The 23,439-nt window shown below is 37.0% G+C and overlaps 1 long non-coding RNA gene across 1 annotated transcript in view; it reads left to right on the plus strand.

The window, feature by feature from the left end:
* The first annotated feature begins 1,664 nt into the window (after positions 1-1,664).
* Positions 1,665-23,439, plus strand: part of LOC135964590 (uncharacterized) — a 28,485-nt gene continuing 6,710 nt past the window's right edge. Inside the window, exons 1-4 of the long non-coding RNA XR_010577083.1 lie at positions 1,665-2,064; positions 3,963-4,109; positions 13,038-13,271; positions 20,385-20,536. This is a non-coding gene — a long non-coding RNA (uncharacterized lncRNA). The remainder of the gene's footprint in view (positions 2,065-3,962; positions 4,110-13,037; positions 13,272-20,384; positions 20,537-23,439) is intronic.

The raw sequence follows: 23,439 nt of genomic DNA on the forward strand, positions 1-23,439 counted from the left end.
ATACTATGCAGCCATGCAAATGAATGAGGTCGTGTCCTTTGCAGGAACATGGATGGAGCTGGAGGCCATTATTCTTAGCAAACTAATGCAGGAAGAGAAAACCAAATACTGCATGTTCTTACTTATAAGTGGGAGCTGAAGGATGAGAACTCATGGACACAAAGACGGGGGAATAGACACTGGGAGGTACTTGAGGGTGGAGGGTGGGAGGAGGGAGAGGAGCAGAAAAAATAACTATTGGGCACTGGGCTTAGTACTTGGGTGATGAGATAATCTGTACAACAGACCCTGGTGACACAGGTTTACCTATATAACAAACCTACACATGTGCCCCTAAACTTAAAATCAAAGTTAAAAAAATTTTAAAAAAAGGTATCAGTGTAAGTCTCAGTGTTTATTTCCCTATTAAAAAAAGTAAAAATAAGATTAACCAAGACACAGAAGTAATTTATCATGTACCAGAATAGACAGCATAGGTTACACTGCCATGACATGTGCGTCCCAAAACATGGAAAACGCCAACACAATTGTACTTTTCACTCATGTAATACTCACAGTGAATCCAGGCAGCTCTTCCTCATAACTTTCCACTGTATGAGTCACAGTCAGTGTCCAGACTGCTTCAGTCTTATGACAACTTTTCATCAATGTGTGCTTTTCTTAGCCCAGAATGGAAAAAGCCATGGGACAGTTGAATTTTGACAATTAAATGCTTCTATGGGAAAATAATTAATGTTGCTTCCATTTGCATTTCATTGGCCTACACAATTCCTATTTTTTTTCCTAACTTGCAAAGTGAAAAAAGAAAAATCATCCCATGTGCCTGAAGTAGGAGAGAATCTGATACCTGTGAACAGTCAACAATGTCTCCCCTGCAGAAATAATTTTTCAAAATGTATAAAAACAAAGTACATTTTCAAAACAGTAGCAAAATTTGACAGGACAGCAAGCAGTCTCTTAGTTATGAGTTAGTTTCCATGAAGTAAATATCCATCTATCAAATGCTCCGCGTCATGGATCCACAGCAAATGTTAGTGCTTCTGATGAAATGAAAAGAAGCCAAGGATCTGTCATCGGACGAGAAGGCATCACAATGAGTTATGATAATGCGTGTTTCCAGGTGCTTAGAGTTTGGACTCTGGTCAAGAACTTCCCTTGAGTTTCCCCCTATTTCTTCATTATTTGTATTTCCCCCCCCTTTTTTTTTTCTTTGCTTCAGCTTTCCTACAATATCAATACTATCTTATCTTCTAGAAAACTAAAGAATGAAAATGTTAAACTCTTCACATGGGCACTCTTCGGGGACAACAGAGCCCCACCAGCAGGCCTGCAGGGGCCCAGGAGAAAGCCCACCCCCATCCAGAGGCAAACGCAAGGACAGAACTAGCAGGGTGTCCACCCAGCTCCCACAGTTTTCGAGTGAGAGTCACTCAATAGGTGGTTGACATTTTGATGAAAAATTCTATGACTGTGCTGTAGATGAGGAGTATTGATAAACTCTACTCAGAAACGCAGAGTCGTGATGTCCTTTTGGTGCAGCAGATTGATTGGCCCTGGGTCCCTAGAAAAGAAAGCCTGAAGACAGTCACACATGCCAATGCATTTTGGGGTCAATTTCCAGGCATCTGGGAAAAAGGGAAGTGAGTCAGACAAGGAGTGAAGGCAGTCATTGCAATGTGAAATATCTCCTTTCAGGCACACAGGTCACCGTCCTTCATAACTCTCTGTCGAGACGAAAGGAAGAGTTGTTCCACTTGATTTTTTGGGTTTCAATATCTCAGGAGTCAGTGCATTCCATGGGTCAGTGAAAGCCCTTTGCTCATCTGAGCCGTGCTGCCGGGATCCTCTAGGAAGCTGAGGAGATGGAGGTCACATCCACAACGCAGAGTTAGGTCTGCATTCAGGAGGCTTTACCAACTCCATAAGGCTGGAGAATGAAAGATTCCTCACTGCCAGACTGCCGGACTGAAGCCAAGAAAGCCAGCAGTGCTTGGAGTGAGATTCTGGTGTCCACACCCCAGGGTGTTCCATGGAGCGGGCAGGCGGAGCTGAGGGAATCTAGGGGTAGGTACAGACTGGGTTTGATGTTTAGTTGTATCTTTCACATCACCAAATATTTAGATTTAACAGCAGGACTTTGATCCAATAGGAGGGAGAGATGTTTTGGGTGTGAAAGTCGGGTGGAAACAGGCCCAATGTCCGTGATTTTATCTGTCATCTTGAGATAACCACCATTATGGGGGTGTATTTCAGAGTATTTATGTAATGGCTTCAAATACAGCTTTAAGGTATAATAATTATTCCCTTAAAATGTGACATAAACATGCCAACTTCACCTACAATTTCAACTCAGCAAACTGTAAATTTGGGGTGATCTTCTTATTAGACAGAATATTTTTTTTCAATTTCAATTATTTTTAGTTTTTGTGCTTCTCTATTTTATGAGGGTTCTTATGGTAATCCTCATATCCTCATGCAAACTTAAATCTCTCCTTCAGTTTAATCCTTTAGTTGATGATTCGGAGGAGTAGACAAATCAGTGAATTTTGCTGCTTATGTAAATTCTCTTTTGATTCACCGCCACCTAGATATCCACCTAAACAATTAGTCATTGAGAATTAGGACATGGTCTTTATCTTGAAGTTTTACATCATTTTTCCCCTTAAGCAAAGACGTGAGTGATTTTCCAAAGTAGGTATTAGCCCTGCAGTGTATAGAGAATCTAGAATTCATGAAGGGTTTTGTTAGCTTACCTACTGAGAGAAAGGCATCCCATTTCCCATACTAAACTCCTCCCCAATAGTATATGTCTAACTTCAGAAACTAAGCAAGTATCTAAGGATGTCTTAATTATTTTCTCTTGAAAAACAATTATGTTTCATTACAAGGATCTTCTGGTTTAAATGCAGCAAAACAAAAAAAGTGTTTGATCGAAGCATAACTGTCATTCCCATAACCACACACTCCCAGATTGTACTAAAAACCTCAAAGACTATGCACAGAGAATCACAGAAATAAAGTTTCATTTGTCCTATGAGAAAATTTCTAAGATCAAATTATTATTATTCACAAATGTGAGAATAATGGTGACGATTGTTCTAATTTGTTCCTTTTATTAGTTCCACGGAGACATCTATGCTTACATTACGGAGTGTCCTAATGGTTCATATGGGTGTTTACCAGGATGTGACAAATGCATTAACCTTGAGGAAAAAAATAATGATTAAGGCAAATTGTATAATTTTCATCTTTATCATTACAATGCTGTTTGGGGGAAACAATTGCCTAATAATTTCACCCCAGGAGCAATCAAGGAATAACATGAGGATGACTAATGCTATGTTTAAAATGGGACTGAAAACGCCTTTGATGCACGTCTGCCTCCCTCCCTCACCACTTAGCCAATTATTCTCCAGGAGTAGGCACAGGAGTAGGCACTAGGGCTCTAACTGAGAGATGGGGCTGTGAGAGTGAAAACAGCTTAAAAGCTGGTAGAAGAGAGAATTCCGGTTTAGCATCAAATCCATGAGCAAATGTTGAAATCAGTGTCTGAAAACGTTAAGAGAAAATGATAGACGCTATGGGCTAAATAAGAGAACAAGCAAATTAATTCCATTTTATTCCTATGTGCCCCAATCTTACACAAAATTTAAGAACATAAAATCTTCACGTGCTGGTTTTAAAACACATGTGCAAGTTCTTTGACATGTCCCCCATCCAAAGGTCGAGCTGACATGGCTTCTCCTCGAGCCTGGGAGAGTCTTTTTAACTGCCTTGAGGAATAGAATAGAATAGAACAGAATAGAACAGAATAGAATAGAACAGAACAGAACAGAACAGAACAGAACAGAACAGAACAGAACAGAACAGAACAGAACAGAATAGAATAGAATAGAATAGCCTCTGTGTGACTTCCAAAACTAGATCAGAAAATGCCACTCAGCTTCTCCACTTTCCTTCAGAACCCAGTCACCACGGTGTGTGGAGGCCCAGCCCACAAGGAGGGGCTATTCAGGGGCTCTGGCCCCGCTGGGGTCCCAGCCAACAGATGGCAGGATGACTTCAAGAGAACTCCAACCACGTGTTCTTTAGAACCTGGGAAACTCAAGGTGAGGATCACATCACTAGCTAGACAGCATAGAACCATGAGAGATCATGGAAATGTGTGATTGGCTTGTTTTCTGCCCCTGAGCCCTGCGTGGGTTGTTATGTGACTATGGATACTATCCATAGGCCACTGTCTCCTGCTTCAGTTACGGGAGTATGAGGAGAGAGCCCTGAATGACTGGGTTCCATGAATTTCACCCCAATATTTATTTTTGTATGTAGATGAATGGTGATTTGCTCACTTATACTTCGGGTGAAAATTTAAAACAACAACAACAAGAACCCATGACTCTGTAGCTCTCTAGGGGCCATCAGAGAAAAGAGCTAGCAGACGTCTCTGGTCACGGCAATGAAACGGACTTTCAGTTCTCCTCAGAGATTGCTCAGTGCAATTCCTTCAGGTAAGACAGGGCACACGTCAGTTAGAAGCTCTTCATTTAACGAGCTTACATATTTGGCAATATTGCATTAATCCTCATCCTTCATAAATTTGTGGTGGGTGGAAAAAAATGAATGTACTCCACAGTCCAGCAGACACCAATGGTTGTCTTCACTGAATACCGTAATGTGGACTGGTTTGCTCACCCATCACAAGCTGTAATAATGAAAGCCTTAAAACTCTGGGCCACGTCCTATGGGAAGAAAGCAAAACCTTTGCACTGGGAGAAGATTGTGAGAGGGACACAGACCTATGATGGAGACAGGGCTTAGCATGAATAGTGGGACGTTCCTAGGAATGTAGTGGACTTCTAATTTTCTTGTCATCAAACAAATGTGCTTAAGGTAGAATTTGGACCCTTCGCCAGTTTCATATGCATAGCACAGATTGAAACATACTATCTTTCTTTTTCTTGTTAATTTTTTCCATTTCCAGAATGACCCAGAAATATAGGCTATTAATATAGTGAGACAACTCTTTCCCTACTATCAAGAGAAATTTAAAATTTTAGTTGAAAAACCTGGGCACAAGTTTGATACTGGCCATAAAACTGCATGTCTAGCACAGCCTCTATGGCAGGTCTCAGAAACGTGACCTCAGTCAGATTGGTTCTTTTTTGTTCTCAAACCAACTATATTTCTAAAGGTATTCTAAGTGGTTCCCAGTATCGATATCATAGACAAAAATAATAATAATTTAGATGATCAGTATAGAAAAGCATAGCATCTCTAAAGGAACTCTAATTTCTTACTCCTTCTTTCTTGAATTAATATTGAACTTTTAAAAAATACTAACATTGTAAATTTACTTATTGAGGGTCATAGGAGAAGAGAAAATCAAGTTCACCAGAGAGTTCTACACAAGAGTGAACTCTTACAATGAGTAAAGAAACAGAAGTCCAACAAAACTGAGATACACTGAGACAGATCTCACTGTTTATAAACTCCGAGGAAACAGTTGGAAAGAGCTGAATGTTTGTGATCCTCATCAAATTCATATGTTGAAATTGGCATTAGGAAGTAGAGCCTTTGGGAGGAGATTAATTCATGAGGGCAGAGCCTGTAAGGATTTGTTCCCTTATAAAAGAGGCCCCAGAGACCTTGCTTCTCCTTCAGCCATGAGAGGACTGAGAGAGACGGTGCTATGTCTGAAGAAGGAATTGAACTCTCAGCAGACACCAAAATCCACTGATGCCTCATGGACTTCTCCGTCTCTAGAACAATGAAAATAAATGTTGGTTGTTTACACACCCAGTTAGTGGTATTTTCTGGTAACAGCCCAAGCAGATTAAGATAAGAGTCCCTGGATGTAGCAGAGGGCACGATCTGTCCAAGCTCCACCCCTTCCTGCATATACGTATTGGCCATTTAACATTCAATCCCTTCCCACTGTAGGGAGGATGGGGCAAAGCTACCCCTCACCCGAATCCAGCTGAGGTTGTGCAAACACTGCTGTCCAGAGAGCCTCGAGTTAGCCCACTTGAGATGAGCAAAAGCGTCCACCGCACACGCTGACCCTCAGCCAAAACAGATCCCCAAAATAAATTATAATTGTTTTTCTTAGTTTTCATTTTATATTTTCATAAAAAATTTTTGAAATTATACTTTAAGTTCTGGGGTACATGTGCAGAACGTGCAGATTTGTTAACATAGGTATACATGTGCCATGGTGGATTGCTGCACTCATCAACCATAAATGTTTTAAGTCACTGACTTTAGGGTGATTTGTTTTAGAAACAATATTGTGTACACAGGTAACAGATAAAGTTGATTAATAAGGTATTAAATTGCCATGAAGAGGTTCAGTTACCATGACTGCTGGCTTCTTCCCTCAGTTAATCTCAGAGGAGTTGCTGAGCAAAATTCCTAGGAAATGGTGAAAAACCCATGAGTTAAAAGATCTGTTTCAAATTAGTGTGCTTGGTTTTTGTTTTTTGAGATGGAGTCTCACTCTCTCACCCAGGCTGGAGTGCAGTGGCACTATCTCTGCTCGCTGCAACCTCCGCCTCCCAGGTTCAAGTGATTCTCCTGTCTCAGCCTACCGACTACGTGGGATTACAGGCAGGTGCCATCGTGCCTAGCTAATTTCTATATTTTTAGTAGAGACAGAGTTTCACCATGTTGGCCAGGATGGTCTCCAACTCCTGATCTCAAGTGATCTGCCTGCCTCGGCTTCCCAAAGTGCTGGGATTACAGGCGTGAGCCACCACACTTGGCCAGTGTGCTTGTAATGGAGGGTGAATGTGGCATAGGGATGGAAGTGGACAGGCACAACTGTGGGAGAATACCCTAACAGGAAATGAGATGCCAGAGAGCCATCTTAGCTTCCTCTCACCTGGCACTTATATCTGAAACAAATGAGACTTAGACCTCAGGTACATAAGATTCTGAGTAAAATCAGAACCAGGCATGGTGGCTCATGCTTGTAGTCCCAGCACTCAGGGAGGCCGAGGTGGGAGGATCACTTGGATCCAGGAGTTTGAGACCAGACTGGGCAACATAATGAGACCCTTGTCTCTACAAACAATACAAAAATTATCCAGGCACGGTGGTGCGTGCCTGTGGTCCCAGCCACTCTGGAGGCTGAAATAAGAGGATTGCTTGTAATTTGAGGCTGCAGTGAACTATGATTGCACACTGCATTCCAGTCTGGGTGACAGAGTGAGATCACGTTTCTAAATAATAAAAATAAAACATAGAAATAAAACCATATTAGCTTAGACGATGAGCTGGGAAAGGCAGATGATGTGGTCAGATAAGTTTTAGGAGGTTAATTTCTCAACATTTCTCTTCCACACCCCATAGCTGATTCATTCAACTCTGAGTTGTCTCTCATCCTAATATTGCTTCTCCTTATGCAGCTAGTTTGAGTTCTAAACAGAGTAATTTCCTGGTGGCCGATGCTCTACACTCTAGAACCTGTGTCTTTCCAAACACAAGAAGGAGCTTACTGGCTTCTGTCATGTACATTACCTCCCAGAACAGCTGAAGGATGACTGATTGGAAACCAAAGTGAATGTTAAATTGCGAAGCACAGATATTTCAAGACAACAACAAACAGCGTTAAGATCTCATCAGCAGCAAACATATGGGAACAAGGCAAACACTTTAATATGTCTAAAAAGATGCTAATTGATAAAAGAAAATATAATAAAATATGAATATAAAATGAGAAAACATATATAAAGGCTCATGCATTAATATTTAGTTTTAAAAATGTAATGGCAGAAACAAAGTGCAGAATAGATAAGATAAATAGTAATACATCTATCATAGCAATATACAAATTGGGAACCCAGAAAGGTAAAGTTCTTAATGTCCAGCATCCAATCAAAGATGGACAAACGCGCAGAAAAGCAGGACAATATGACCCACAAGGGTGAGAAAATCATTCCATTCAGAAAGATACAGAGAGGACACAGATCTTACAAGTAGCAGAAAAATATATTAAAACAGTTATTATAACTGCATTACAAATATTTGTTAAAAAGTAAAATGGGGTAATGAAATATGTCTTTTTAAAAACTCCTAACTGGCCAGACACAGTGGCTCACACCTGTAATCCTGGCACTTTGGGATGCTAAGGTGGGAGGACTGTTTGAGGCCAGGAGTTCAAGAGCAACCTGACCAACATAGTGAGACCCCCATCTCAAAAAGACAAAAAAAAGAAGAACAAAACCCAAACTGAATTGTTGCAGATGAAAAATACAATGCTGAAGATAAACGATATAGTGAATGAAATCAATGCCACACTGAACAGAACAGAAAAAAGATTAGTGAACTTGAAGGCCTAGCGACAGAAATAATCCACAATGAACCACACAGAGAAAAAAATTGTTTTTAAATATCAGAGAATCAGTGAGGTATGGAACAACATCAGACAGCCAAATATTCAGATAATTTGAGTCCCTAAAGATGGATGGGAGCAAAAAAGTATTTGAAGAAGTGATTGCAGAAAGTTTTCCCAATCGAATCAGAAGTATGAGCCTACAGATCCAAGAAGCATTAAAATCCTCAAGGTGCAAAAATATTTTTTAAAATGTTAATGCATCATTTAATCAGATTGCTCAAAGTCAATGCAGATAAATTCTTAGAAGCAGAAAAAAAAAATACCCTTTCTATATGAGCACCAAAGAGCAAATATGGAAGATTTCTCAACGAAAACAGTGAGACTGTGCAATTGACGGAGACATCTGTGAAGTCCTGAATGGAAGCCACCGTCAACCCAGAATTCTACGCCTAACAAAGATATCTTCCAAAAACAAAGGTCATATTAAGACTTTTTCAGGCACACAAAGTTGAATGATTTTATTATCAGCTCTATTTTATGACTTGCACTATTAGAAACATGGAATTCCTCCACGTAGAAGGAGAATGATACCAGAGGAAGTACAGATAAGCACGAAGAAATAAAAAGATCTGGGAATCATAACTGTATAAGCAAATGTAAAAAATTCTTTAAGTTTCTTTTAAAGGTAAGTTGTTTATATACAGATAACAATATAGTGGAGGTTACAACATGTAAAAATAAAGTGTATAAAAATAATGAAAAGATGAGGAGGAGACAGCTAGAGGCACATTATTTTAAAGTCCTTTAATTATATGTAAAGTGGTATGATATCATTTGAAGATAAACTATGATAAGTCAAAGATGTATATACAACCAACCTAAGGAAATCACTAAAAAAAGCAATAGAGCATGATGATGAATACAACAATAAGACATAAAAGGTAATCACAAAACTGTTTGAGTGATCCCATAGAATGTACAAAAAACAGGAAGGGAGGCCAGAGAAGAGATGGGACCAATAAAATTAATTTTGCAAAAATGTAAATTTAGCACAGCCATATCAAATAATCATACTAAATGTAAATGATAAATATTTTCCATCTAAATTTCAGATTGTCATACTGAATAAAAAAGCAAGACCCAATTATTTGCTGTGTGAGACAAGCACATTTCAGTATAAAGATAAAAATAGGTTAAAAGTACAATAATGTATCAATGCTCAATTCTTTTTCATTGGTGAGTAGTATATGATGATATGGATATTGTATTAGTAAGTTCTCATGCTTCTGATAAAGACATACTCGAGAGTGGGTAATTCATAAAGAAAAAGAGGTTTAATGGACTCACAGTTCCACATGGCTGAGGAGGCCTCATAATCATGATGGAAAATGAAGGAAGAGCAAAGGCATGTCTTGCATGGTGGCAGGCAACAAGCATGTGCAGGGAAACTGCCCTTTATAAAACATCAGATCTTGTGAGACTTATTCACTTTATTCACTATCACGAAAATAGCATGGGAAAAACCCACACCAATGATTCAATTACTTCCCACCAGGTCCCTCCTATGACATGTAGGAATTATGGGAGCTACAATTCCAGATGAGATTTGGGTGGGGACACAGCCAAACTATATCAGATGTACAACAACTTGTTTAACCATTCATCTGTTAAAAGATAACTGAATGATTTTCAGTTTGAGACTATTACAAATAACACTTCTATAAACATTTGTGTACAAGTGTTTATAAGAACGTAAGTTTTCATTGATACATGCAACAAATTGGATGAATGCCTGAGAAAAAAAAAATGCTAGGTAAAAAAAAAGGTAATCCCAAAAGGTTACCTACTGTATAATTTTAATTATCTAACATTATGGAGAGAGCAAAGTTACATGAATGGAGAACATGTTAGTGGTTGCCCAAGGTTAGAGATGGAGCAGGTGTGAGTGAAGGAGGAGGGTGTAGATTTAGAAGATCAGCACAAGGATTCTTGTGATGTAAATATGTAAAATAAAATTTAAATGACTTTTTTTTAGGTTCACAGGTTCAGAAAAGATTCCCAGTGTTTAAAAGGTGACATATATTGTTGCATTTTTTAAATAAAAAGGAAACCAAGAAATGGGCTAGTCAAGAAATACTAATGAAGTAAGCACATTTGGCATTTTTTCTCCAAAGGGAGATGTATTTTCATGGTTCATTTGTTTTTTGACGCATATAAAAGAAACTGTCATTCAATTTTTATGCTACAGTTGGATTATTTCACATAATTGTTCAGTAACTTAATAGTTTTCAATTTATTAACTGAAAATATACAGAGTTGTGCTTAAGCCATTGGAGACTACTGTGATTTCTGTATTTTCAGCCAATTTTCTGCTTGCTTTATCTATAAATATTGGTTCCAGGTAACATCTATACTCTCTCATGTTTTTTCACTTTTTAACCTTCTCACTTGTTTTTATCACACGTTGTTATATCTTAAATGTATTGCCCATCTTTATCTTAACAAACACTACTTGTTTTTTTCAGAAAGAGATTGAGGAAAGCTTTTTCCTAGTTTGTCAGTAGCAATAACCCTAGATCCCTGCATCTCCCACATGGCACCTGTGCGGTACATTTCAGCCTTGTGTTTATTCCCATACTTGTTCCTCTCTAGTGCTTGCATGTATTAAGAATTCAAAAGCACCTGTTAAATAAAAGGCTAAATGAATTAGTCAGGTTGAAATGTAAGAAACTTATAAAAAATGTAAAGTTTTTTTTTTTTTTTAAATCCATGTCCTGAAAACACATATTTGGGCTCAGTGGGTTTGAAACAGAAGCACGCCAAAGGAAGACAACTTTGAACTCAAGTTTCCATATCATAAAAGCATTGAACTTCCAGAGCTTTTTATTCCAATAAGGAACTGAAGGTACATAATAAAACAAAATGAAACAAAAAAACCCCAATAAGATCAATCACGTCTTTTGATCTGAGTTAAAAAGCAATCAGCAATAGGAAAATTGTGACTGAGTTTAAACTTTCTAGAATGAGAAACACTAAGCTCCCTAATAAGAACTGAGAGTTAATATGTTCTTAACCTTAATAAGTCAAAGTTGTTTGCAAAACTTAGTTTTGATGTTGACATTTCAAAAACGACCCTACTTATCAGAATGAAACTTTCTAAAAATTATTATTTAATATTCTCTTTTCTGAGACTGAGTCTTTCAGTGTCACCCAGGCTGGAGTGCAGTGGTGTGATCTCGGCTCACTGCATCTTCTGCCTCCCGGGTTCAAGCAATTCTCCTGCCTCAGCCTCGTGAGTAGCTAGGATTACAGGTGCCCGCCACCACGCCCCTAATTTTTGTGTTTTTTAGGAGAGACATGGTTTCACCGTGTTGGCCAGACTGGTCTTGAACTCCTGACCTCAGGTGATCTGCCCATCTCAGGCTTCCAAAGTGCTGGGATTACAGGCGTAAGCCACTACGCCAGGCCAAAACATTTATTTTTTTATAAAGCAATGTCATATAAAGTCAGAATGTATCAGTATCTCCTACACTACATATCATTTTCAATTTCATTAATATTACAAAAACAAAAATTATTTGCTGCTTCTTAAAGGACTGGGCTTAACACCATAAATTGATTTTACCATGTCTAAGATTTGGAGAAAAAAGAAAAAGTCAATATAATGAACACAATCTTATAAAAATGTTTAAGAAGTTCTAAATCTAGAACAGTATAATTGAGTTAATAACTTAGATGAATGCTTCTGAAATATTTTTCTTAAAGTCTCTTTATACTATAAGACAGACCACTCTCATCTTTGGTGGTCTGGAGATGGAAACACAAATGTCGATTTCTTTGAAGTTTCTGCTATAATTAACTAATACTTGTAGCGTAGTTTCTCCTAGAAATACTCTTTTCCCCCCCCCAAGAAAACGCGTCTCCAGAAATAGCCTCATGTTTATCCCCTAGCAAAGTGCAAACCTCTGCACAGGTACTCCACTCAGGGCACGGGTATGGTTAAAACAGCCATAAATCTCTATTGCGTGACTTTTCATATTATTCCACATGTTTGAAATGCTTTATTATTAACTGCAATTACATTGACATAGCATTAGTAGAGACTATCTCTCAACTGTCTGCATTATTACACATAGTATGTAATTCGCTTGTACATTATACAGTTGACTTTTGAACAACAGGGATTCAAATTGCATGGGTCCACTTATACGCAGATATTTTTAAATACACTGAAAACTATTTTGGAGATGTGTGACAATGTGAAAAATCTCACAGATGAATTTTGTAATCTAAAAATAGTCAAAAAATTTAAAAGTTAAATATGTTATAAACGCACAAAATGTATGTGGATGCTCGTCTATTTTATAATTTACTACCATAAAAGATACACAAATCTATTACAATAAAATCCCAAAACCTAAGACACATGTAGCACCATTCACATTCGAGAAAAATGTAAGCAAATGTGAAGACACAGTATTAAATCGTAACTGCATACAATTAACTGTAGTACATTGGGCACTACTGTCATCATTTCATAGCCACCTTCTGTTGCTATTGCAGTGAGCCTGTGTTGCAAATATCTAGTTAAAATGCCCTGTGACGCTCATCACGTCTGCATGAGCAGTTTGTCTCTTGGGTAAATTGTGTATCACAGTAAAAAGTGATCTCTCCTGGTTCTCTTGGATTTTTCGTTGTTTAGTCAATACCACAAACCGTGATAACACCATGGGACCCATACTAAATGCCTCTCGTGATGGTGGAAGTGCTCCCAAGAAAGCGGGAAAAAGTTACGATGTTACAAGAAAAAGGTGAATTGCTTGATACGTCCCGTAGATTGAGGTCTGCAGCTGCGGTTGCCCATCATTCAGGTAGATGATTCATCTTATCAACAGATGCTGTAAACGTATGGTATTGATAAATACAGTGCAGTACTGTAAGTATGCCTTCTCTTCCTTATCATTTTCTTAATAACCTTTTCTTTGGCTTACTCCATTGTGAGACAGTATACAATACTTACACAGCATATGTGTTAACCGTTTTTGTTATCAGTAAGGTTTCAGGTCAACAGCAGTCTTTAGTAGTTAAGATTCTGTGTAGTGAAAATTGATACTCGGATTTTCTACTACACAGGGCCTTGGCACCCCTAGACCCTGCGTTGTTCAAGGGTCAACTCTGTTAGCTTGCTAGGGCTGGCAGAGAAAAGTACCCAGGCTCTTTTATAACATAAATTTTAAAGTGAAATTTCTCCCAACCCACTACATTCTGGTGTGAAAGCAGAAGTCAGCTCTTGTTGTTTTCATGCAGCAATTGAAATTTTGGATGTTTTCATTCTGTTTCCTGGGTTTGGACCTCTCCTTCATTCTTTTGTAAATGACTTTATTGATATGGAGTTCACATGCAATACCATGCACCCGTTTGAAGTGCAGACGTCAGTGGTTAATGCAATGTACACAGAGATGGGCAACCACCACAGTCAATTTTAGAATTTCACCAGCCTCAGAAGAAACCCTGTGTCAGTGAGCAGTTGTTTTCCTTTAACTCACCAGCCCCAGGCAACTGTGAACTGCTTTCTCTCTTCATAGTCACTTATCCTGGACATTCCATGTCTGTGGAATCACACAGCGGACTTCTGTGCCTAGCTTCCTCCACTTCGTCTAATGTTCTCAAGTTCATCCACACAGCAGCACGTGTCAGTAACACTTTATTCCTTAGTACGGGTAAATAATATTCTGTTTACGGACAGATAATATTCTGTTTATCCACTCAACTGTTGATAGACATTTGGGTTGTTCTCACTGTTTGCCTTTTATGAACAACACTGTTCACGAACATTGACTCATGGTTTTCGCGGACATGTTTTCAGTTCCCTTGGGTGTACACCTAGGAGTGGACATGCTGGGTCATGGAACGTTTATGCTTACAAGTTTTATGAACTGTCAAAAAGCTTTTCAACAGGACTGCACCGTTTTACAAACTCACCTGCCATCTGTTCACAAGGGTTCTGGTTTCTCCATGTCCTCCCAAGCTTTGCTGTTAGTCAGTCTTTTTGATTAGAGTCCTGCTAGTCGGTGCAAAGCAGTGTTTGATTGTGACTTTGCCCTGGTTTCCCTAAAGGCTAATGAGGTTGAGCATATTTGCATGTGCTTTTTGGCCATATCTTCTTTGAAGAAATGTTTCTTCAGCTCCGTGGACAATTTTTTAATAGGCTTTTTTTCTATTAATGTTGTTTAGTTACAAGATTTCTTAAATATTCTTTATACAGATCCCTTATTAGATAGATGATGTTAAATACTTTTTCCCATTTTGCGGATTGTCTTTTTACTTTTTTGATGGTGTACTTTGAAACACAAAATATTTTTGATTTCAATATTTGCCCAAATCTAATTCATCTAACTTTTTCTTTTGTTGCTCATGCTTTTATTGTTATAATTAAGAAACAATCTGCTAATTCAAGATAGTGAAGATTTCCTCCTACGTTTGCGTTTAAGGGTTTATATATTGGGTCTTATGTTTACATCCTTCAGCCAGTTTGCATTAATTTCTGTATATAGTGTGAGGTAGTGTCAATTATAACTTTATTTATTTACTCATTTTTGCATGTGAATATTCAGTTGTCCTCGAACCATTTACTGAAAAGAATATTCTTTCCCCCATTAGATTGTCTTGGCATTCTTGTCAAAACTTAACTGATGCTAAATATAAGCATTTATTTCTGAACTCCCAATTATTTTCTATCTATCTATCTATCTATCTATCTATCTATCTATCTATCTATCTATCTATTCTATCACCTATGTATCTATCATCTATGTATTCATCTATATCTATCTATCTATCTATCCATCTATCTATCTATCTATCATGTCTCTTAGCACATGCCTTTGATTATCGTAGCTTTGTAGTGCATTTTAAAGTCAGCTGATGTGAGTACTTCACCTTGGTTTATTTTTTAAGTACCTGTGTGTGGAGGGGGTGCAGGGAGGGGCTACTGTGGGTCACTTGCATTTCAATATTAATTTTAGAACAACCTTGTTAATTTCTGTCTATGCTGCTGCTGAGATTTGATAAGTATTGCATTTAATCTGTAGAGCTATTTGGCAAGTACTCCCATGTTCACTACTTTATGTATCCACATCTATGAATGCAGGATATTGTCCCACTTATACATATTTTTTAATTCATTCTATAGTAACTTATAGTTTTCAGAATGCAAGATTTGAACTTAGTTGGTGAAATTTATCCCTTCAGGTATTTTACTATTTTTTATACTGTTGTGAACGGATTTTTTTCTTAATTTCATCTTTAGATTATTCATTGCTAGTATATAGAAATTACATATTAATAACAGTTTGTTATTGTTAACAAACTTTAATAACATTTTAAATTAATAACAGTTTTAAATAGCAGTTTGTTATTTTGAACACACTGTTACCTGTTAGATCAAAAAAAAAAAAAAAGAAAAAACAAAAAAAAATTATTTCACGGTTATTTTCCTCTTCTCAACAACCTTCATTTCTTTATGTATATCTGAGTTTCTGACCTATATCATTTTCCTTTTTTTGAAAAACACATTTTATAAATTTCTTCTCAATTTCACCATTACAAACTGTGATACTTTTTTTTCCTTTTTTAGTTAAAACTTAGTTATTTCTTTATGGTTGATTTAAAGAAGTGGAATTAGAACACTTTTGTCAAAGGGAATAAAAATATTTACAATATTTCATAGAAGTTGCTAAATTATTTTTTACTAATAACTGGATAGATAAACTGAAAGGCCCAGAGGAAGTTGGTGGACACAGAAGGCTATAGGAAAATGAGTCCAATTGGACCAGCCGGTATTCAGTGCCTAGCAGGTTTGGTCCATGTTACAGTAGGTCTTAAAATCAAGGCACATGTTTCAACTGGAAATAGAAGGAAAAACAAGAGACATCATGAGTGGGAAAATTGAATGATAATAATATGTTTGAAACATCATCTAGCAGTGTTATGGATTGAATCTGACAGAAAGTCAGCAAACTTATTAGCCTTTGGATCCAGTAGGCTTTTTTCTGTACACCAGGTTGAAGAAAGCATTCGAGTTCAAAGTGGACCTACAGCATGCTTTAAAAGGAATGTAAACAACAACACTTAGTAAAAATCCCTTGCTGTGGAGACTTTAATATTTGTTCCTTTCATGCTGAGCATGACATTCCCTGCACAAAGCTTACGGTAATTAGCAGTGTCATGATCTAAAATTAAATTTCCCTTTCTCCACTCCTAAGAACATCTTTATGAAGTTAATAAAGCTACTGCAACTTTCTTTTCATTATTAGAGTTAGCATGGTATATCCTTCTCGATCCTTTTACTTTTAATCTATCTGTGTTTTTATATTTAAAGTGGGTATCTTCTAGAAAACATACAGTTAGGTCTCTTTTTCTGTTTTATTTCATCTTGTGTAATCTCACTATCCATCTTTTAATAGGTGAGTTTAACTGTTTAGGTTTGAAATTATTGTCTATGTGGTTAGAATACTATCTACCATATTATTGTTTTCTATTCATTGCATTTCTTTTTCTTTATTTTTTGTCTCTTATTGTTTTCTGTCTTCTCTGGTTTTATTTCAGAATTTTATATTGTTTCTTTTTTTCTCTTAGAATATACATTATGCGTCTTTTTATTTTGTTATATGTTTCTGTGGTTGCTCTTGAGTTTGCAATATACGTTTACAACTAATCGATCCCGTTTCTAACAACACAATACCACTTCCTGTGCAGTGCAAGTATTCCCAACTACTCCTTCCTTTCATATTTTAACATTGCTATCATTCATTTCAGGTATCTATAAGCGATAATCACCAAATATATTGCTATTAGAGTTATTTTGAATAAACTGTTATCTGTTAGATCGAATAAGAATAAAAAAATAAAGATTTCATTTCACCTTAATTTTCCTCTTCTCAACACTCTTCATTTCTTTATGTGTATCTGAGTTTCTGACCTGTACAATTTTCCTTCTTTTTGAAGAACATCTTGTAATATTCCTTACTAGCCAAATCTACTGGTGACAAATTCCCTCAATTTTTGCTTGTCGGACAAAATGTTTATTTTTTCCTTCACTGTTGAAGTATACTGTTTCCCAATAAAACACTCTAAATTGGTTTTAATCTTTCAGCACTTCAACTGATTTACCCCATTCCCTTCTTGCTTTTGTGATTTCGCAGGAGAAATCCAATGTAATCCTTATACTTACAATCTATAGGTAAGGTGTGTTTTCCCTTCTGGCAATTTTGTTTTGTTTTGTTTTTTAAGATTTTCTCCTTGTCTTTGATCTTCTGAACTTTGAACATGACAGGCCTCAGTAAAGATTTTTTGGTGTTTATCATCTTGGTGTTTTCTGAACTTCCTGGATCTTTGCTTTGGTGTCTATCACTAATTTTGAGACATAGTCATTATTGCTTAAAATATTTCTTCTGTTTCTTTCTCTCTTTCTTCTCCTTCTGGTTTTCCCATTAAACACAAGTACACTTTGTTTTTAAAATTGTCCCACAGTCTTGGATATTCTATTCCACCTTCTTCAGTCTTTTTTCTCCTTGCATTTTGGTTTGGGAAGTTTCTATTTACCTATCCTCAAGCTCACGGCTTTCTTCCTGAGCTTTGTCTAGTCTGTTGATGAACCATCAAAAGCATTGTTTATTTCTGCTACAGTTTTTGTTGTTGTTGTTGTTTGTTTGTTTTGAGATGGAGTCTCGCTCTGTTGCCCAGGCTGGAGTGCAGTGGCTCGATCTCAGCTCACTGCAACCTCTGCCTCCCAGGTTCACACCATTCTCCTGCCTCGGCCTCCTGAGTAGCTGGAACTACAGGCGCCCGCCACCACGTGCTGTTAATTTTTGTATTTTTAGTAGAGACAAGATTTCACCATGTTGTCCAGGCTGGTCTCAAACTCAGGTGATCCACCCACCTCAGCCTCCCAAAGTGCTGGGATTACAGGCGTGAACCACTGCAGCACCTGGCCAGTTACAGCTCTTTTTAACTCTAGTATTTCTTTTGAATTCTTTCGTAGAGCTCCTTTGCCTTTGTCTGCATTGCCCATCTGTTCTTGCTAGTGCTCACTTTTCCATGTCAGCCCTGGGCACATACTCATTGCAGTGATTTTAAATTCCTGGTGTGTGTCTGCCCCATAGCTGAGTTCTGATGCCTGCTCTGTTTCTTCAGACTGTGCTTTCCATCTTCTAGTGCACCTTGTAACTTTTTTGTTAAAAGCCAGGCATGATGTACTGGGTAAGTGGAATTGGGGTAAATGCAACTGAGGTCAATAGGTGTTTGTCTTGAGATTGTACCTTTCTATGGCAGGAGTTAGACTTTGTTTACTGTTTGCGGCAGCTGCTGGCGTCAGCAGCTGTCATTTCCTCTGGTGTCTTTGTTCTTGTCTCCCCTGTTTTCTCTGGGTTTTCCTAGAGACTTCTCCCGAAACTAGGTCTGAGGATGCGATTCTTTCAGATTGATTTCCCCTGTTGCTGGTTCCAGTGAAGCATTTTTCCGCAGTTAGATGTGATTCTCTTTATCTGCCTCTCAAATTCTTGTGGTAGCGTTTTGCCCTGTGATTTCCATTGTTTGTTGGATCTAGCAAGAGTCACTGATTTTCAGTTTATCCAGCTTTTTACTTGTTGTAGGGATGGCACTGGCAATGTCTAAGCTGCTTTCCTTCCAGCCTGGAAGCAGGAAGTTTAAGAGCCGTTTTATGAATTAGTCTGAGTACACTCAAGAGTGGGTTGACAGTAAAAACTCTGTGGTTACGTAGGAATTAAGAGGTCAACTCCTTCGGGGCTAAGAGCTGTAGAAATAAAAAGAACTTTTAAGTTCATCTAACCTAATTTCTTTATTATACAAATGATTAAGATTAACTGACCACTTCAAATGAGACACCATGTTTTCTGTGACAGAAATAGAGTGTAACTTAATTTTCTGAACTCCTTGATCATAACCTTTCAGCCACACCAAAACAGCTCTTTCCATCTTAGGTTTCTGAAAGGACTTCTCACACCTGCAGGAGAGCTGTAACTCTAACAATTATATGGTCAAAAAGGCAAAGAAGAAAAGCGTGAGGAATAACTTTAGAATTTGAAAGTGGGTAATCCTGGAATCTAAGTATCTTGAGTGAGATCATTAGAATTAGTTTTCTTTTTTTCTTGTAAGTCTGACAAGTGGGTCTTTGAATTTGACTCCATATCAATCCCTGAGCAACGGGAGGTAATTAGAGCTCAGGCTAAAATTCACCAGCTTGAATAGATGAATAGGCATAAACAGCAGAGTGAAAATCCCTTGAGAACATGTGGTGGGGTACAATTTGACACACAGGGAAATTTTATATTCACATTCTAAAATGAATTAAACAGCCCAATTTCTCTCCCTCTGTGTCTCCTCTCCTTTGTTCCCCTTTGTCTATTCTTTGTCTATGAAGAGTGGAAGGAAATATCGCCATCCTCAAGCACCCATATCACAAGACCACACAACATCTGCATCCTCTTATTCTGATAACACATCTTGAACGTCACTTAGAAAATGTAATTTGTCTGAGTCATAGCTCGTGTCAATACACATATGTTACAACAAGCAGAATGCTTTTTTCAGTTTTTAGAATAATAGTTACATCCAAGGTCATTTCTTTACTGCAGATCTGCACATCCTCTCCATAAGTCTTTGTTACATAATGATTAAAAATAGACTGTTTTCTGATGGTTAATAGCACATTTTGAATTCTTTTTTCACAGTACAGTATTTTCCTGATAAAAATATAATACATTTTATGTTGTAATAATTAGAATTCATGTAAAGAGGAAATTGTAAAGAGGATATTAGAAATGATGCATTATTCAAACATATACAATTAACCACTGGTAACATCTACTTTGGTACAGTTACCTCTACTTTTTTTTAAGTATACACAAGCAAACTCAAAGGCACAAAACCACACATTCTGCATTTTATTTTTCTCCGAGTTCATCCAGCACCTACCAGTTGATTGGTCTAACCTTTATCTTTTGCCTTGCACATTCTTGTTTTTCTATAGAGATAAATTTTGCTACCTATACTTACACAACAGCACTTTCCATTGAACTATGACTCTGACCCATTTGCTCTTGGCTTCCTGGGTGTAAAAATCGAATCATCCCCACCTGTGCAGTCTCACTCTGACCACAAGTCACTTGAGGATGAACCCAGGTAAGTAGAAAGGGGGGTAGTTAATGAAGAGTGTGATGACCAAGTAGCAAATTCTCCTGTAAAATGATGTGTGCTTAGTTGACAAAGACATCAGTTGAATGATACTGTGTACCTGAGTCTATCTATCTAACTTTATCTATCTATCTATCTATCTATCTATCTATCTATCTATCTATCTATCTATTTATCTGTCTGTCTATCTATCTGGATCTTACCAGCACTTTCCTGTGTCTTTGAATATATTTAAAATCTAAAACGTTTTATTTAAATTTGTCTTCCAACTTATTATTTTGATCATTTTCAAACAAGCAAAAAAGTTAAATCATAGAATCAACAAATATGCTTTTCACTTAGATTAAACAATGCTTAACATTTGCCACGTTTTTGTTCTGTCTCTCCTCTGCTCCTTTTTCTTTGTCTCTTTCTCTCTTATCATTAATAATTAAATTTTTAAATAGCAGAAAATATTTTACTAATGAAACTCCACATAGTATCATCTCTTAAAAATGAGAGCATTGTCATAAATAACCACAGTACCATTTGTGAAATCTAAGAAAATTAATAATAATTAAAAATGTAATATATTTAAATATTTTCTTTTGAGTTAATGATATTTCTTGTAAATTACATCCAAAATCTAATACTGGATCACACATTGCCTTTGCTTACTATGTATTTTTACTTTATTTTAATGGCAAATGTTCTCTCTGACTCTGTTTTTCTGTTTTTTTTGTTTGTTTGTTTGTTTTCACAGTAACAGTGTTCAAAGATTGAAGATCAATTGCTTTGTATAATTTTTACTTATAAAAATAAATTCACATTTGCCATATTGATTAATAGTTATAGTCACAAAAATATTTTTGGCAAGACTACTACTAAGTGATTCATTTTGCTTTTATTTACTTATGTGATGAGGCAAATAATATTATACTATATTAATCCACTGATTGGGTGGCTGTGTTTCCACCCAAATCTCACCTTGAATTTTAATAATACCCATATGTCAAGGGCAAGGCTGGGTGGAGACAATTAAGTAATGGGGGTGGTTCTTTCTTGTGCTGTTCTCATGATAGTGAAGAGGTCTCATGAGATCTGATGGTTTTATAAAGGGGAGTTTCCCCGCACATGCTCTCTCTCTTGCCTGCCACCATGTAAGACATGCTTTGCTTTTCCTCTGTCTTCCACCATGATTGTGAGGTGTCCCCAGCCATGTGGAACTGTGAGTCCACTAAACTTCTTTCCTTTATAAATTACCCAGTCTTGGGTATGTCTTCATAAACAATATGAGAATAGACTAATATACCCACTAATAGTGATTAATTTGATCTCTTGGTTAAAACGGTAGTGAATCAGTCTCTCCATTTCTCACTTCTCTCTTTGTAATCAAGAACTTATCTGGGAATGGGTGCAACTGACTTTTACCCCTGAAGGCTGATGTGGGTGCTCGCTTGCTGAAGGTCCTCCCTCCCAGCAGCAGTGACCAATGTTTGTTTCTTCTGATTTTTAAAGCTCATCTTTCTGTGTTTCACCTCTGTCTGCTTTGTGCTCTCAAGAATCCATTTCTACCTATCTTCTCCCTTTCCAGAGAATCCTTGGTCATTCTATTTACATAGAACGTGGTCCTCCCTCTTGCAGAATAAACACTCACTTTAATTTGAATTTCTTTGATAGAGACATTGAGCCTTTTTTTTATTTTTTTATTTATTTTTATTTTTATTATTATTTTTTTTTTTGGTATTCTTGTCAGCATCTGAATGTCTTCTTTTGAGAAATGTGTGTTCAGGCCTTTTGCTCTTTTTTAAATAGGGTTATTTTCATGTCATGGAGTAGTTTGAGTTCTTTGTCTATTTTGGATATTAGCCTCTTAATTGATAAAGGTTTGCAAGTATTTTCTCCCAATTTGTAAGTTGCCTTTTTACTCTGTTGTTTCTGTTCCCTTGCAGAAACTTTTCAGTTTGATGCAATCTCATTTGTCTATTTTAACTTTCATTACCTGTGCTTTTGTGTTCTTGTCCAAAAAAAATCACTACCCTGACCAATGTCATACATAGAGCTTTTTCTTCCTGCTTTATTCCAGTAGTTTTACAGTTTCAGGTCTTATCCTAAAGTCTTTAACTCACTTTTAGCATGGTAACTTATAATCAATATTAATATATAGATTATAGTTAACAATAATGTATTGCATATTTCAAAATAGCTAAAAAGGGGGATTTAAAATGTAATTACCACAAAGAAATGATAAATATTTGAGGTGATGGAGATTTAATTAGCCTGATTTCATTATTTAACATAGAACAAACAACATCTTGGAGAATATGCAATTAGTTTCACCTTCCTTTTATCTGAAAGATAGGTGATTGTTCAGCTGACAGCACAATGAAAACCAATTGCTTCAAAGAACAAAACACTTGTAAAGGTAGGACCAAGAAAATGTACTTTTTAAAACAAGGTTTCCCTTGTGCAGTCATACTTTATAACACAGCAATTCATGTCTATGTTATTTTCTGTTTTCCTGTAAAAGTCGTAAACAGAATTTCAAAACAAACTCAGAATTATATGTTTCCAGAGATTTGCAGTACTTGAAAGAGCACACATGTATTGAAACATTGCATTGTGTTACATCAACATATACAATTATTACTTGTCGATTAAAAATAAAACTTTAAATAAGAATAAACAAACACTTCCTCAAATTCACAGTCTTCTCTAACTCAGTCCTCTCTATTCTCTTCTCAAACAAACTCGAAAATGTTTTCTACAACTGCTGTTTTTCTGCGCCTACTTTGGCCTAGTCCCCAAGCCTCTGCAATCTGGTTTCTGCCCATATGATTTCCTTACGTAGCAGAGTTTCCTTGGGTGGAGAAGGAGCTCTGGGAGCACAACTGTCTTTTATCTGTTTTGGT

The sequence above is a fragment of the Macaca fascicularis genome, chromosome 8, assembly GCF_037993035.2.
Source record: "Macaca fascicularis isolate 582-1 chromosome 8, T2T-MFA8v1.1".
Taxonomy (NCBI): domain Eukaryota; kingdom Metazoa; phylum Chordata; class Mammalia; order Primates; family Cercopithecidae; genus Macaca; species Macaca fascicularis.